The sequence below is a fragment of the Psammomys obesus genome, unplaced genomic scaffold (genome assembly GCF_907164565.1).
Source record: "Psammomys obesus unplaced genomic scaffold, mPsaObe1.curated_primary_1811, whole genome shotgun sequence".
Classification (NCBI taxonomy): domain Eukaryota; kingdom Metazoa; phylum Chordata; class Mammalia; order Rodentia; family Muridae; genus Psammomys; species Psammomys obesus.
In genome coordinates, this window is record NW_026596100.1 from 6,721,827 (window position 1) to 6,736,894 (window position 15,068).

Sequence of the window (15,068 nt, forward strand, 5' to 3'; positions counted from 1 at the left end):
AAAGAAAGAAAGAAAGAAAGAAAGAAAGAAAGAAAGAAAGAAAGAAAAATACAACAAAATAAGCCTCTAATACAAATGTATACTTTTGAGAGATTTTAAAATTCTAAGATGATCACATTTTATTAAGGAAAGATTAAAAACAGAAAAAATCTTTTATTATTTCTTTCATTTCTATTAATACATATAAAATATTACTGAAAAAATACCTATGCCATGTGGTATAAGCTTGGTTTTGTTTTGTTTCTGATGATAAATTCTACCCAGTTTTTTTGATGATATTAATTAATATTCTCCATTACTGGGAATGCTATTGAGTTCACCATGAGATTTAGGTGCAATAATTTTATTTTCAGTTTCAGATATGTGAGGCTTTTCTATAAGAATAGCTAGCATCTCTCACATAAGATAAGTATTAAAATCTAATTTAGCAGACTCAATATTTATTATCCTCAGTTTTAGCTCGGGTGTTTTATATTCCTTCCCTACACCTCATGGCTATGTAAAAATTCAATTACCCAAATTCTTTATCCAGGAAAGTGTCATTGACTTCTGATCATTTTTATTCTGCTGGATCCCACCCTCCTAGTTTTCCAAATGCCAGTTGGTATTGAGAGAGTTGAAAATCTTAAAATAAGTCTGGCAGCATGCCGGTTCATGAGTTAAGAACTGGAAATTTTAACAAAGTACACAATAAAACAGAGAACAAAAGTAGGAGAAATATTTCTTTTGGTGCAGGCATTTCTTCACTTACACGCAAAGTAAAACTAGCTCAGCATACCTGAAAGAGAGAGAGAGATGTTAAAACTTGAAGGAGGAACAGGCAAAGGGTAAGTGCAAAGAACCATATTGAGATCCTGGAGTCAGCTGGCAAAAAGAAAGAGGCTTCAGGACCTCAGAAGCTAGCCTCAACTAGCAGATCAAGTGGGCAAAGAATGGGTGTTGAAATTGGAAAGTGATAGCATACGCAAAGCTATGGGGGACAGGGGAGCAAAGTGATAAAAGTTCATAGAGCCTTTGGAGAGTATTAAGAATTTGGGGGAATCAAAATGATAAGAAAACTGGAAGGAAAAAAATCCTCATATGCCTTTCTGTAAGAGAAAATCATGTGCGTAAAATCCGTGCATATAGACAATACTATTAGTGTTTGTTATCCATAATGAAGCTATGTCTTCTGATCAGGTTATAAGCTCATTTACGGCTATTTTTCTAATAGCCTTCCTCTGTCTTAAAAAAAGGGGGCAGGAATAAAAAGGGGACAGGAGTTCCATAAGGAGACCAACAGAGCCAAAAACTATGCGCCCAGGGAGCCCTGCAGTGACTGATGAATCAACTAAGGACTATGCATGGGGAAGATCTAGACTCCCTGCTACTGATGTAGCCCATGGGCAGCTCAGTCTACATGAGGGTTTCCTAGTAAGGGGAGCAGGGGCAGTCACTGGCATGAAATTGGTTGTCTGCTTTTTGATCACTTCCCACTGGCAAGATTGCCTTACTAGGCCACAGAGAAAGAGGATCCAGAAAGAGAATGTGACCTGATAGGCTAGGGTCAGATAGAAGGGGAGAAGGACCTCCCTTATCAATGGACTAGGGAAGGGGCATAGGGAGAAGAAGGAGGGAGGGTAGGATTGGGATGGGATGAGGGAGGGGACTAGAGCTGGAATAAAAAGAGAATAAATTGTAATAAATAAAAAAATAAATTATTAATTATAATTTATTCACTTATTTACTTTTATAATAATAATAAAGAAAAATATTATACAGGTACATATCTCTGTACATAAAATGTTTGATACTAAAATTTCAAATAAAGGAAAGGAAAACAGGCTAAAAGAAACTCCTCAGAACTTAACGATAAATTGAAAAAGTGTTTCAAGTTGAATGAGTCCCAAATCACAAATGTGTTAGAGGTCATCAACTGTCTGATGAGTACATTTAGATAAATATAGGTTTGGAGAAAATATCTAAAAGAAATCTCTTTACCATTATTGATACTGAATCGAACAGTGAGTTTCTACTGAAAGCAGGTCTCTCTTGGAGAATCTGCAAGTTAGATGATGGAGAGATATAGAATTACATTTTTGAAAGGGGAAGAGAGTAGGTTATCGAAACACAAAAAGTTATGAAGTTGGAAAGAGAGCAGATGGGGATATGGAGAAAGAAAGAGAAAAATAACATGACTATGTTCATATTACTTTGTATACAAATTATACATTATATATATATATGTTTATATGTATTATATATATATTTGTATATATACAAAGTATCATATTTCTTTGTATACAAAGTAATTAAAATGCAAATAAAATTTTAAAATGCACATATTCTTTTTCTATCATATCTCTTCCCTTTGTTCACCATGAACATTTTTTACATGTGTCTTTAAAATGCAATGAGACACCATGGTCTTTCTCCATACACTTTGGCATGTCTGTTCCTTTTCTCTCATGTTCTGGTAGTCATGTTTGTGGTACTTTATGGGTGTAGCTTCTGACATTTCTAGAGGACACAATCTCACAGCAAACTCGATGATCCTCTGGCCTTGCAATCCTTCTAGCCCCGCTTCCTTAGGACCTTGCAGTGATATATCCCTTGGGACTGGGCTGTTGCACAGTTCTGGATTTTGATTTTGATTCTTTCAGTTTTCTCTGATGGATTCAGTATGTTCTAAAGAGAAGTTTCCTTTGTTATACCCAGTTCGCGAGCCCCCAAAAGATCTACAGGAATCGACTCCGTTGCAAAACACATGAGGGTCTTTTTATTGTAAATTACAAGCTGCAGCTTGGGCCAACACAGCCCCACCGCCGAAGCGGTGGGAGATGAGCCCGCGTGCCCAGGTTAGTTGGGTGATTTATAGATTCTGGTCCCTCCCAGCATACCCAAGGCAGGGGCAATTCCTGCCTGGCAAGCATCTATTGGTCAAAATGCTACATTTTGAATCGATTGGCTATAGGAAGGTTCCCAGGCCATTAATGACCAGGTGACCCTCCCTAGGGGGATGGTCCAGTTTCCTAGCAACCGTATCTCTAGTGGGTGAGGAAAGAATGCAGCGAGTTAACTCTCCCCTCAGGGCATTACTAACTACTTTACTGCACCTAGGCACCTACTCTAGGTTTTAACGATAGCTGTCGCTTTGGTCTCTCACCTTGATAAGGGGTGAAGACTGCACGTCCCTGTGGGTATAAGGACTAATATTTAGTGTGCAGTTAGGGATTATGATGGTCTAATAAAGTGGCGGTTGTAAGTTCTCCTCCAAGATCCACGATTAATCTAGGATTACTACCTAGAGTCATTTAGGATTCCAGAGCTATGAGACCTCAACCCTATGCAAAGAACTGCAGACAAGTGAGGGTTCCAGGGAATGGGAGACATAGTCTTCTCTGAGAAGAGCACACCAATTGGATATACAATATCAAGTGGTCACCCCTGAATACAAACAGAAAATAACATTACACAGACGGAACGGATTATATTTAATAATATCTATGGATATACTTACACATGCATGCATGTAAAAAAATTACTCAAGTGCTCGCTTCGGCAGCACATATACTAAAATTGGAACGATACAGAGAAGATTAGCATGGCCCCTGCGCAAGGATGACACGCAAATTCGTGAAGCGTTCCATATTTTTAAACTGTGGTACATCTATACAATGGAGTATTACTCAGCAATGAAAAATAAGGAAATCATGAAATTTGCAGGTAAATGGTGGGACCTGGAAAGGATCATCCTGAGTGAGTTGACCCAGAAGCAAAAAGACACTCACGGTATATACTCACTCATATAAACATACAATATAGAATAAACCCACTAAAAGCTGTACATCTAAACAAACTAAGCAAAAGAGAGGACCCTAACTAAAATGTTCAATCCCCATCCTGAAAGGCAAAGAGGATGTACATCAGAAGAAAACGAAAATAGGAAACAACCTCGAAACCCGCTACAGAGGGCCTCTGAAAGCCAGAAGAAAACAGGAAACCACCTTGAAACCTGCCACAGAGGGCCTCTGAAAGCTTCTGCAGTATAGACTGTCAAAGCAGATGCTGAGCCTGATGGCCAACTGATGGGCAGAGTGAATGGAATTTTATGTAAGAAGTGGGAAATAGTAAGAGCTGGAGGGAACGGGAACTCCACAAGCAGAGCAACAGAACAAGATAATTTGAACACAGGGAACTTCCCAGAGACTCCTACTCCAACCAAGGACTATTTGTGGAGATGACCTGGAACCCCTGCACAGGTGTAGCCCATGGCAGTTCAGTGTCCAAGTGGGTTACATAGTAATGGGAAGAGGGACTGCCTCTGACATAATCTGATTGGCCTGCTCTTTGATCACTTCCCCCTGGGGGGGAGCAGCCTTACCAGGCCACAGTAGAGGACAATGCAGCCACCTTTGATGAGAACTGATAGACTAAGATCAGAAAGAAGGAGAGGAGGACCTCCCCTATCAGTGGACTTGGGGAGTGGCATGCATGCAGAAAGGGGAGGGAGGGTGGGATTGGCAGGGGAGGAGGGAGGGGCTTATGGGGGGATACAAAATGAATAAAGTGTAATTAATAAAAAAAAAAATTACAGGAATCAAAAAAAAAAAAAAAAAAAAAAAAAAATTACTCAAAAAAAGCCCATGAATTTGAAGGAAAGCAAAGAGGCATGTATAGAAGGGTTTGGAGGGAGAAAATAAAGAGGGAGGGTGATGTAATTGTATTATAATTTCAATAAATAGATAAATTCTCAATAAATGGATAAATAAAATATAGATTACATAGATAATGATACATACATACATGAATGCATACATACATATATACGCACATATAGACATTGTCAGAAAAAGTTAAAAACTAAACAATAATAATAATTGTCTAACACTTGATGAAATTTTCATTGCAGTTGAGAAAACTCAACAGAGGAAGATGCTCCACCTATTTCCTTTATGTTTAGCTTTCAATTAGATTATGTATTTTTACTTATCAATAAAAAACGAAATATAAGATGTTCAAAACATAGAAATGGGCAATTCTGGGTAATAAAACTTAAGTGATAATCAGCATTACTGCTAATCAAGAAACTACAGTAAAGTCATAGCTAGTGTTGAGTATATTTGGATTGGCAATGGTGTAGACAATAGCTACTTTCTTGTGGCTGGGAGAGAAAGAAAATAAGAAAGGATTATCTGATTCAAAAGATCATGGTACTGAAGCAGCAACATGGTTTCAAGAAGCTCCTCTGAGGAAAAAAAAAACAAGCTCACTTATATAGATGTACACAAGTACATGCATCAACATTACAATAAATGAGCCCATCAAATGCAAGAATCACAAAAGAAATATACATAAAAGTTCAAAGGTGGGAAAATTTTAATACTATTTTGTATAAAAACTAAAATTTAAAAAATCAAAATGAAGCAAATGAATTAATTTCAGTATTTTGGGGCATGCAGAGGGTCAAATGTAGGACCTAGTACATTCTAGACAAGCACTCTAAGAGCAAGCTATACCCCTAAGATATATTCTAAGTAAAAAACCCTAATTACATAAATAAATCATATTATCACACTAGTGAATGGCAACTGTTTAGAATCTGTTTGCTTTGTACTTTATTGCATATATTTCTAGATATTTGAATAACACATAAAGTATTTCTGAATTTAAAAACAAAAAATATATGATTCTCCTATGAATCTCCTTTTCCCCATGAATTCTGGGATTGACTATACACAATTGCCTTTTTAATCAAATTTAAAAAAATTGTAAAAGATGATATCATCTAATATGTTAAGATAAAAACATATCCGAAGCATTGAACTTTGCTCTTACTCTATATAAACTTTTTTTTTAATCCCTTGAAATCTGAAAAGATTGTCTACATCTGAGTCCCTACATGTGTGGCCTGATTTCTCTTTTCCATAATCATTTCTGTCCTGACTCAACTTCTGTCGACTCAAAGAAATATGTAAGTAGCATATCACAAATAGCCTTGCATTTCTCTGTAGCTGCAGCTATGCAGTTACTCTGATGTTTTTGGGGGATGTGGAAATTCATTCATCATGTGTTTCTTCCCTAAGATTCTTTGAGAGTTTTCACTATGATCTAAAGGCTCACTTGTTTCAGAAAAGCTTCAATGGTCAAAAACAGCTGTGTGAGCTGGAAAGCCAAAGGCTTCAGTTTTATTCATGAGTGAATGATCTACAGCCAAACCACCCAGAATGTGCTCCATCTTATCTGCTCTCAGAAGCTAGCAGAGTCAGGGATGGTTAGTACTTGGATAGGGAAAAATGAAGATTAGCTTTACAGCTCGTCAGAAGTATTGTATGCCCGTTAAGGATGATTATAATAAACAGAAAGTGGAGTTGTGGGTTATTTCTGAAAATTAAGGCCTGTTGGAATCATTCAGTTAAATGTTTTTTTTTTTTCTTACTTAAAATTGCTTGTGTTAAATTTGTTAAATAATTGATATAAATGCAGATGAGATAAATGGCACCATGATAGTTGGATAGATGTACACATACCCATACACACACACACACACACACACACACACACACACACACACACACACAAGGCAATGTGAAAGTTCGTAGATTATATTCCAAAAAAAGTAAATAACTTTTTTTTTATTTGTTAACCTAAAACTGACCATACACTTTTCACAGAATAAAACATGGATAATAATTATCTCACTGTCTAACAGGTAATATGCTAGAATAATTTGTTGGTGGAATATGAATGTTCGCTTTATAAAGTGACCACACACGAGGAAGAATCAAATAAAAGAAAGAAAAGAGAAAGGGAAGACAGAGACTAAATGGCTTAGATTGAAGGTTACAGCAGCTGGGCAAATAAAGAAAATGGGCAATCAACAGTTCACATCCTTCTGTTGGATTAGAGAAAAAGCTCCTCGTAAATAGCTGTGATGTTGATGTTTAAGCTGTAGCTGAAAAGAATGAAGGAAGAAAATGTCACCAAGGAGCTGCAAAGTTTGAAAGCCCTTCAGTCACCTTTCTTCCAGCAGATGCAGAATGGGAACCCACTGATTTCTGTACTAAAATTAACTCTGGGATTAATTTTGTGGTTTTCATGATAGAGAACTACAATGTTTCTTAGAACATTGAGTAAAAGTTCTTAAGGTTGTCATGGCCTATTTCATCCTGGGTATTTGGAAGATGATCATGGGATGGCCCAGACTTTTGTGTCAATGACTAATCAAGTTTGCAAATGGAGAAATTTCTCTCACCCAAATACTGTTTAATATATTATAGCCAGAAAAGTTAATCACCTGTCAGATGCACACACTAAGGAGTTTATTTCATGGAAAATGAAAGAATTTAATTTTGAGTTAATGGGAATATCCTCCCCTCTTTTGCCTTGTTTGTCTGGGCTCCTCTTTGACTAATGCCAGAAATGTTACACCGGGATTTTCCAGAGCTTAGCATTAGGAGATGTTGTGTTTAACTTTCCGTTTTTAAATTAATTAACTTACTAATTAAGTAGGGCATTTTATTGTCATTTCTAGGGTTAGCTAAAGTACCCATAAAGCATTTTGGAACTAAAACTCTTCTGACACATTTTGATAAATCACTGGAAATGGGTCTAATTCATACATAGAAAGAATATAAAATGTTGCTACTTACGTGGCAGAAATACAGAAGCTTGCCTGCTTCAATGTTCAGAGCACATAGTTCTTCCTCTTCTTAAAGAAATGCTGTCAGGTTCTTAAAATTTCATACAATATATTTGGAACATATTCCTTCTCTTCCCAAAACCTTTTACAGATACATCCCCTGACTCAATTTCATCTTCTTTCTCAAAACAACAAACCAAAACCAAAACCAAAACCAAAATGAATATAGACAATTATTTTTAATGAATCAAAATCAAACCCTTGTAGTGAGATACTTTCCAAGACTATCTAAAGATGTGGTGGCTTCTGGAGACGCTTCAGTGTTAGGAGTGATTGACTTGCTTGCATGAAGCTGTGGACTGGATCCCTAACATGAAGGAAGGGTCACTATTAGAAGAGTGGAATGATCCATGTTTATCAGAGCTGTCTTTGATTAAGGTTGAAGGACATACATGTTTGTGTGGGTCCTCCAGCTCCTGGAAGATACTAAAGCAAAAAGGAGAAAAAGGAAATAGGCTAGGGTCAGAGGGAAGGGGAGGAGGACCTCTCCTATCAGTGGACTTGGGGAGAGGAAATGGGAGAAGAAGGATGAAGGTTGGGCTTGGGAGGGGCTGAGGGTGCTACAACTTGGATAAAAAATGAATAAATTACAATAAATAAATAAATAAATAAATAAATAAATAGGAAAAAAAAGGAGAGTGGGAATGAGGGAAAATGGGTGAAAATAAATGAGAACAAGGAGCTAAAAATGGAAAACAAATGGAGCAATGAACCAATCCTCAAATGTAAGAGTCACTTACTATCCTTTTAAGAAGCAGGCTTGACATATGCATAGAGTTATAAAAAGCACTCCTCCAAGTGAACTTCTAAATTTAAATGATAAACACAAATAGAAACTTATTCAACTGTAAACTTCCAGATTACACCTCAGGAAACTTGAATATTAAAAAGTATCTCAAGAGACTTTCCTGCAGCTGGCATACACTAGACTATGTGTAAAACATGGCTTTACACTCTGGTTTTATAAATCAAAAATTATGTTTATTTTAGTGAAGTTAAATTCAGTAGGTCTATTTTCCTGGATATTAAGAAAAAAAACAAGACTTGGCTTAGACATTGATTATTGCACAATATAATAATTGTTTTATAGCTCACTGAAAGAAGTATCAAATTCTAATAAATTTGATACTAGTAAAATTGTCTAGTATATAATAGTAAACCACATGAACTGATGAATTGCCTCATGAAATCCCTAAAGACTAAAAATTTTTAGCTTAAATTAAAATATCTCTACTTAAAATCAATTAACTTTTATGTAATTTACCGTTAAAAACCAATTCTTCTGCTGCCTTAAATAAGCAAATGAAATGCGTGTGTGGACAACATTTGCAGTGCTGCTTACATCTTGTGTATTGGAAGCCATTATTGTAATGTTCCCAGTCTTCTTTGTGAACAAAACAGGCAGCTCCCTTCCTTGTAGGAAGACATACAAAGAGAATGAAAAGCAAGGTCTTCTGGAACAGCAGTGCTTCTCAAAGCTAAGCCATTCAATTGCTGACTTCAGATTACTGAAGAGTGTGCTAATATATCATGAGGAAGACACAAGACTGCATCTAGCGCTACATGTTTTAGACTTCCTTCTAGTATCTCATGAAATCTGCTTTGTTTCAACTGCATTACCTGTATTAGCTCTATTACCTACTTTGAATAAAACTTTCTGTTCCTCAACAATTCAGATCAGTACATGTCTTAGCAGTGCCTTCATCACAGTCTGAGAATTGTCAACAGAGGTATCTTGAATGGCCAAGAAGCACTTAAAGAAATGTTCAATTTCTATTCATGGAGTTAACCTAGAACCCCTGCACAGATGTAGCCCATAGAAGCTCAGCCTCCAAGTGGGTTCCCTAGTAATGGGAACAGGGACTGTCTCTGACATGAACTCAGTGTCTGGCTCTTTGATCACCTGCCTCACCTTGAGGAGGGGATGCAACCTTACCAGGCCATAGAGAAAAACAATGCAGTCAGTGCTGATGAGATCTGATAAGCTAGTCAGGTGGGAGAGGAAGAAGACCTCCCCTAGAGGAGAAGAGGGAGAGAGTATGGGATTGGAAAGGGATGAGGGAGGGGGCTACAGATAGGATACAAAGTTAATAAATTGTAATAAATAAAAAAATTAAAAAAAGAAATGTTCAACTTCCTTAATCATGTAGAAAATGCAAATCAAAATAATTCTGAGATTTCATACCAAAAGAGTCAGATGGCTAAGATCAAAATCTTAAGAGGCAACACAAGAGGGCTAGGGTATGGAGAAAGAGGAACTCTCCTCCATTGCTGCTGGGAGTGTAAACTTTTACAACCACTTTGGAAATCAAGCTGATGCTTTCTTAGAAAATAAAGAATAATTCTAACCTCAAAACCCAGCTATACCTCTCCTGGGTATATACCCAGAAGACACTCTGCCATACAACAAGAACATTTGTTCAACTGTGTTCATAGCTTTATTTGCAATAGCCAGAATCTGGAAACAACCATCCTGTTTCTCAAAGGAAGAATGGATAAAGAAACTGTGGCACATTTACACAATGGGATACTACTCAACCTATTAAAAACAAAGAAACCATGCAAGTTTTAGATAAATGGATGGAACTAGAAAACATCCTGACTGAGGTAACCCAGACTCAGAAAGACACACATGGTATGTACTCACTTATAAGTAGATTTTAGCCATATAATACAGGTAAGCATACTAAGAGGCACAGAACCAAAGAAGATAAATAATAAGAAAAACCAAAGTGAAAATGTATAAATCTCACTGGAAGGGATGGTAAAATAGACACAGGTAATGAGGGAAGAGATGGAACAAAGTAGGAGAGGGAGCACAGAGAGTTAAGAGAATGGAGATCAGATGTGAGGAGAGCAAGGGCATGAGGACAGTAGACCTGTAAAGAAAAGAAAAACTGAGGGTGGGGACATCTCTGAGACAAACTGGAGATCTTAACCAGGGTACAGAGACTCCTAGTAGCAGAGCCCATAGATACTGAAGAGGGTATCTTCTAACTAGACTATTCTAGTAAAGGGGAAGGGAACACCAACCCACCCACAGAAACTGACCCAACATATACCATGCCTGGGAGATGTGCAGGGATTAAGATACAGCAGTTGTTGAGGGAATGCTCAACTGATGCCTGCCCAAAGACCTACCTTATGGGAGAGGGCCAACCCCTGACACTATGAAGGATACTCTGCTAAGCTTGCAAATAGGAGCCCATCAGAGTTGTCCTCTAAGAGGCTCTACCCAGGAGTGCCTCAAAACAGATACTGAGACTCATAGACATTGGTCCATGTGTAGGGAGTCTTGTGAAATAGTGGAAGGAAAGAGAAAAGGGCCTAGAAATGACAGGAGCTCCACATGAAAAATAGCAGAGCCAACTAACAAGGGCCCAGAGAGGTTTGCTGAGACTGAAGCATCAACCAGGTTTGAACTGGACCTAGGCCCTCTACAAAGATGTAGCAGATAGGCAGCTTAGGCTTCAGGTGGGTATGCTAGTAAGGGAAGTGAGGACTGCATTGGACAGGGACTCACTTGCTAGCTTTTAGATCACTTTCAACTAAACAGGCCAAAAGTGAAGAGAACAAGCTCAGTCCTCATGCAAGTATCAAAAAGTGTAAAGTCTAAAGCAGACACATACTAACAAAACACTGGATTTTCTATTACACAATAATGAGGTATTAAGAATAACAAATTGCCATCAGCCTTCAAAAGCGTTGTCATGTTGGTACAGCAAATAAATCTACACTCATAGGCCAGAGGCACACACGTCTACTAAGGCAGCACTTTAAAGGGTACTAATACTTTGTAATTGTTAAGTATGTAGGGGAACAGGTATTCACCTGTGCGTGGAATTCCACAAAGGTCAGAAGATGGCTTTGGATTACCTGGAACTGGGGTTGTGGGAAGTTATAAACCAGCTGTATTGGGTTCTAGAAACTGAATTCTGGTCCTCTGTAAGAGCTGAACACTCCTCTCTGTAGCCTCAGCATTTTTATTTCAAATGAATTTACACTTAACATTCAAAGACTAAGTCAAATGCATATTCAATTTTTTAAATAAATATGGATAACATTTTCCCCATGTAAGAATACAGTAATTTGGAAAACAAATGCTTAGGTGGATCTCAAGCTATGCGAAATGTGTTCACTTTCTTAAAAAAAGTCTTAAATTGGAATTTTAATCTCAGAACTGAATTGACTCTTTCCCTTATGCTTCGACAAGTCCTGTTTTGCTATGTCCATGATATAGCATGAATTAGAATCAGATATATAAACTAAATGTATGTTATTGACATAATTGTGTTATTCAGAGAACAGATAATTAATGATGACTGGAGTTCAAAGCCAGCTGGATTAAATTAGCAAAAGTTCATCTGAAAAAGGAAATGCAAAGCAAAACAAAGTCAGAAAGATGTGAAAACAGGAACTATGAATGGAAAGGGAAGTTGGTATAAATGTGGACTAATGTTAGCAAAATGCCTTATGCACGCTCATGAAGTCACCATAATGAAACCTCTTTTTGTACAAATGATTCTACTAATGAAGATGAAAATATGACTTAGAGTCACATGAGTATTTCACCAATTTTGTGGGTTTTTAAATTTTCCTATTGTGAAGAAAATATACACACAAAATCTATTAACTGTACTTTAATTGTAGGCTTAGCTACTATTTTCCACAAAACACATAGTATGTACATACATACATGTATCCATACACACATAAATATACACATGTATATACATGTATATCCATATCTGTTATAAATATATCTAGTTCTATTCTCTAATAAAATGAAATACACTACTGAAACTATTGCTTTGCAGCCTCTGTGGATCTCTTGAAATCTAATGAGCACTGCAGGTGTAAGGTGTCAATTTAAATCTCATAAATTCAGGGTACAGGGAGGATAATGCAATAGGTAATGTTTTGTATCCAGATAATGTGTGGAGACCCTTGGCTGGGACTTGCCACATGCACAAGGATGTCTAGGTATAATTTTCAATTAATTTCAAATGAGCAAAGAATAATGAGAATATATTTTTATTTCAGACAGATTATAATCCAACAAAGCATTTGTTTTCCAAATCACAGTATTACTAGATGGAAAAATGATAATACTGTCCATATGTATATATAATCTTGAATATGCATCTGATTTAGTTTTTTAATGTTAACTGTAAATTCATTTGAAATTTTATTTTATTGCTTCCCAAATGAAAATCTTTCAGGAGAATTTGCTTCAGCAAATTTTACTAATTATTCAATATTATCAAAATACCTGAAATTAATTATGAACCAACCCCCCTACACTCACATCTAGTAATTTGGTTTAAGTAGGGTAAAAAAAAAAAAAAAGTTGAAGCTAAGACTTAACACAGATTGATATAGTTTATTTTTAGGTGAAATTTTGCTAGAATATTAATATGCTTAGTTTTATTAATATAATGGGATTTTTTTAGGGGGTGTTCTTGTTCACTGTAGATTTGAAACAGAAAATATTCTCCAACCACGTAATATATGAGATTGACAATGCATCACTGTTCAAAAGCACAGATGCCAAGATGGCAGAATATTCGTACTATGTGGAGCATGGCTTTCTACCCAAGATTTTTAGACTGCAATCGATTATATGATTCACAGCACATAGGAGATAATAAAACCACTGACAGAATGTTCCTGCTCTTCTATACTTGATTTCTCATCCAGGCTCAAAGTGTCTGAACTCATCTCTGACATCCCCTACCTCAGGTCTCATATTTAATAATCAAGTCTTGTAGTTCCAGTGTCATGTATTGCTTAAGTCAATCTCTCCCTTTCTATTCTCATTGCCCCTACCATATATCAGATCTGCGCCACCACAATCTATTCTGTCACAATGCAGGCTTCATGCTGATCAATCCTGAAAATGCCATAGGGTTAATCTTCATAAAATACAATTCTGGACATGTCACTCACCTGCTAAAACATTTCAACAGCTCCCCAATACCTAGCTAAAAAGACTCAATATGGCTTTGGTGTACAATTCAGAATACCTATGCTTTTGTTATGGGTAATACTTCACTTCTAATTATCTGTTGGGATCATTATTTTACCTGTGGGTATATAAAATAATGGTCCTAGAGATTACACCTAGGAGTGTGCATTATTTCCTATAAATCTGTGACCCACATTGCCTTTTCTCAGTTCCATCCTACCTTCATTAATCAAAACAATATTTTTAAATTATAATCTCCTTTGTACTATACTAATCGTTTCAAACCCAGCTATGGTGGCTTTTCATAAATAAGTGTTGAGAAACAGCTCTCAAATATAACACGTTGTTTTTACATATGATCAAAGATAGAGGATATTCTATCAGTTGCCTATAGAGTACAACACCAATGGTGTCAGAAATTAAGCCTAACCCACAGTCTCCTAGATCTACTTTAATTCCTCAGTGATAGGAAGGTTATAAAGTCAGCATGTATGTGTTAGAAATGCTAAGGTCCAGACACAGTGAAAAAGTACAGATTAGAAACAAAGGCTATCCATTAATGCTTACAGAAGCCACATTGGCCTGAACTGATTCTTTTGTTTTACTGTGAGTTGATTCTACTGCCACATTAAAAGTCCCCTTGCTCTGGGGTTGCTTGTGGATGCTGTCTTCATGCAGAGGGTGATTAGAGATGAGCCGTCACATGGGTACTTTAGACAGGAGATCACTTAACAGAACACTTGTGTTCAACTCAAAACTAAAAACACTGTTGGGGCCCTGCAAATGTTAACCAGCACGAGGAATAATGATAACTAACCTCTTCTCCGTGCATGTGCTCCTGAGTACACACACTTCAAGTTTTTTCCAATTATGGTTCAAGAACATTTCAGGCCCCTTTATGCAGGACTATTATTCAGACTCCTCTGGAAATGTTTTATTCAGATTGCACATCTCTCTTCTACAATCCTTGATTTAGAATTCAGCTCTCCTGTAATGAGTGGAAATTGGGTCCTGAAAGAAAATACATGTGTGCATGCACACACACACACACACACACACACACACACACACACACCACTTTCTTAAGTGATGAATGCTATAGAAATGCACTGTCTTAATCTCAGGAGGGAAAATAAAAAGCAAAATAAGAAACCCAGAAACCATCTCCTAAACTGTTAAAATACTTCAGCTTTGAAAACAAAGAGAAATGGCAAATTGCAATACAACTCAACTCCCTTTTGAAATACCCACAATTGTATTTGCAACGTTACAGCTTAACGATATGAATGACATCTATAAAAGGGCTGAAAGCAGTCTGGCAGTTTTCTCTCAGCAAATGCACAGCCTTACTAGACATGGATTGTGTCCTGCTTTTTGTGGTGAGCTTATTCTGATGAAAAAAGATAAAGGTATTAGCTC

At 36.8% G+C, this 15,068-nt stretch overlaps 1 non-coding gene across 1 annotated transcript; it reads left to right on the plus strand.

The window, feature by feature from the left end:
• The first annotated feature begins 3,528 nt into the window (after nucleotides 1-3,528).
• On the plus strand, nucleotides 3,529-3,635 carry LOC129692170 (U6 spliceosomal RNA). The gene has a single exon (XR_008722648.1). It is a non-coding gene; the product is annotated as a U6 spliceosomal RNA (small nuclear RNA).
• Nucleotides 3,636-15,068: the final 11,433 nt, after the last annotated feature.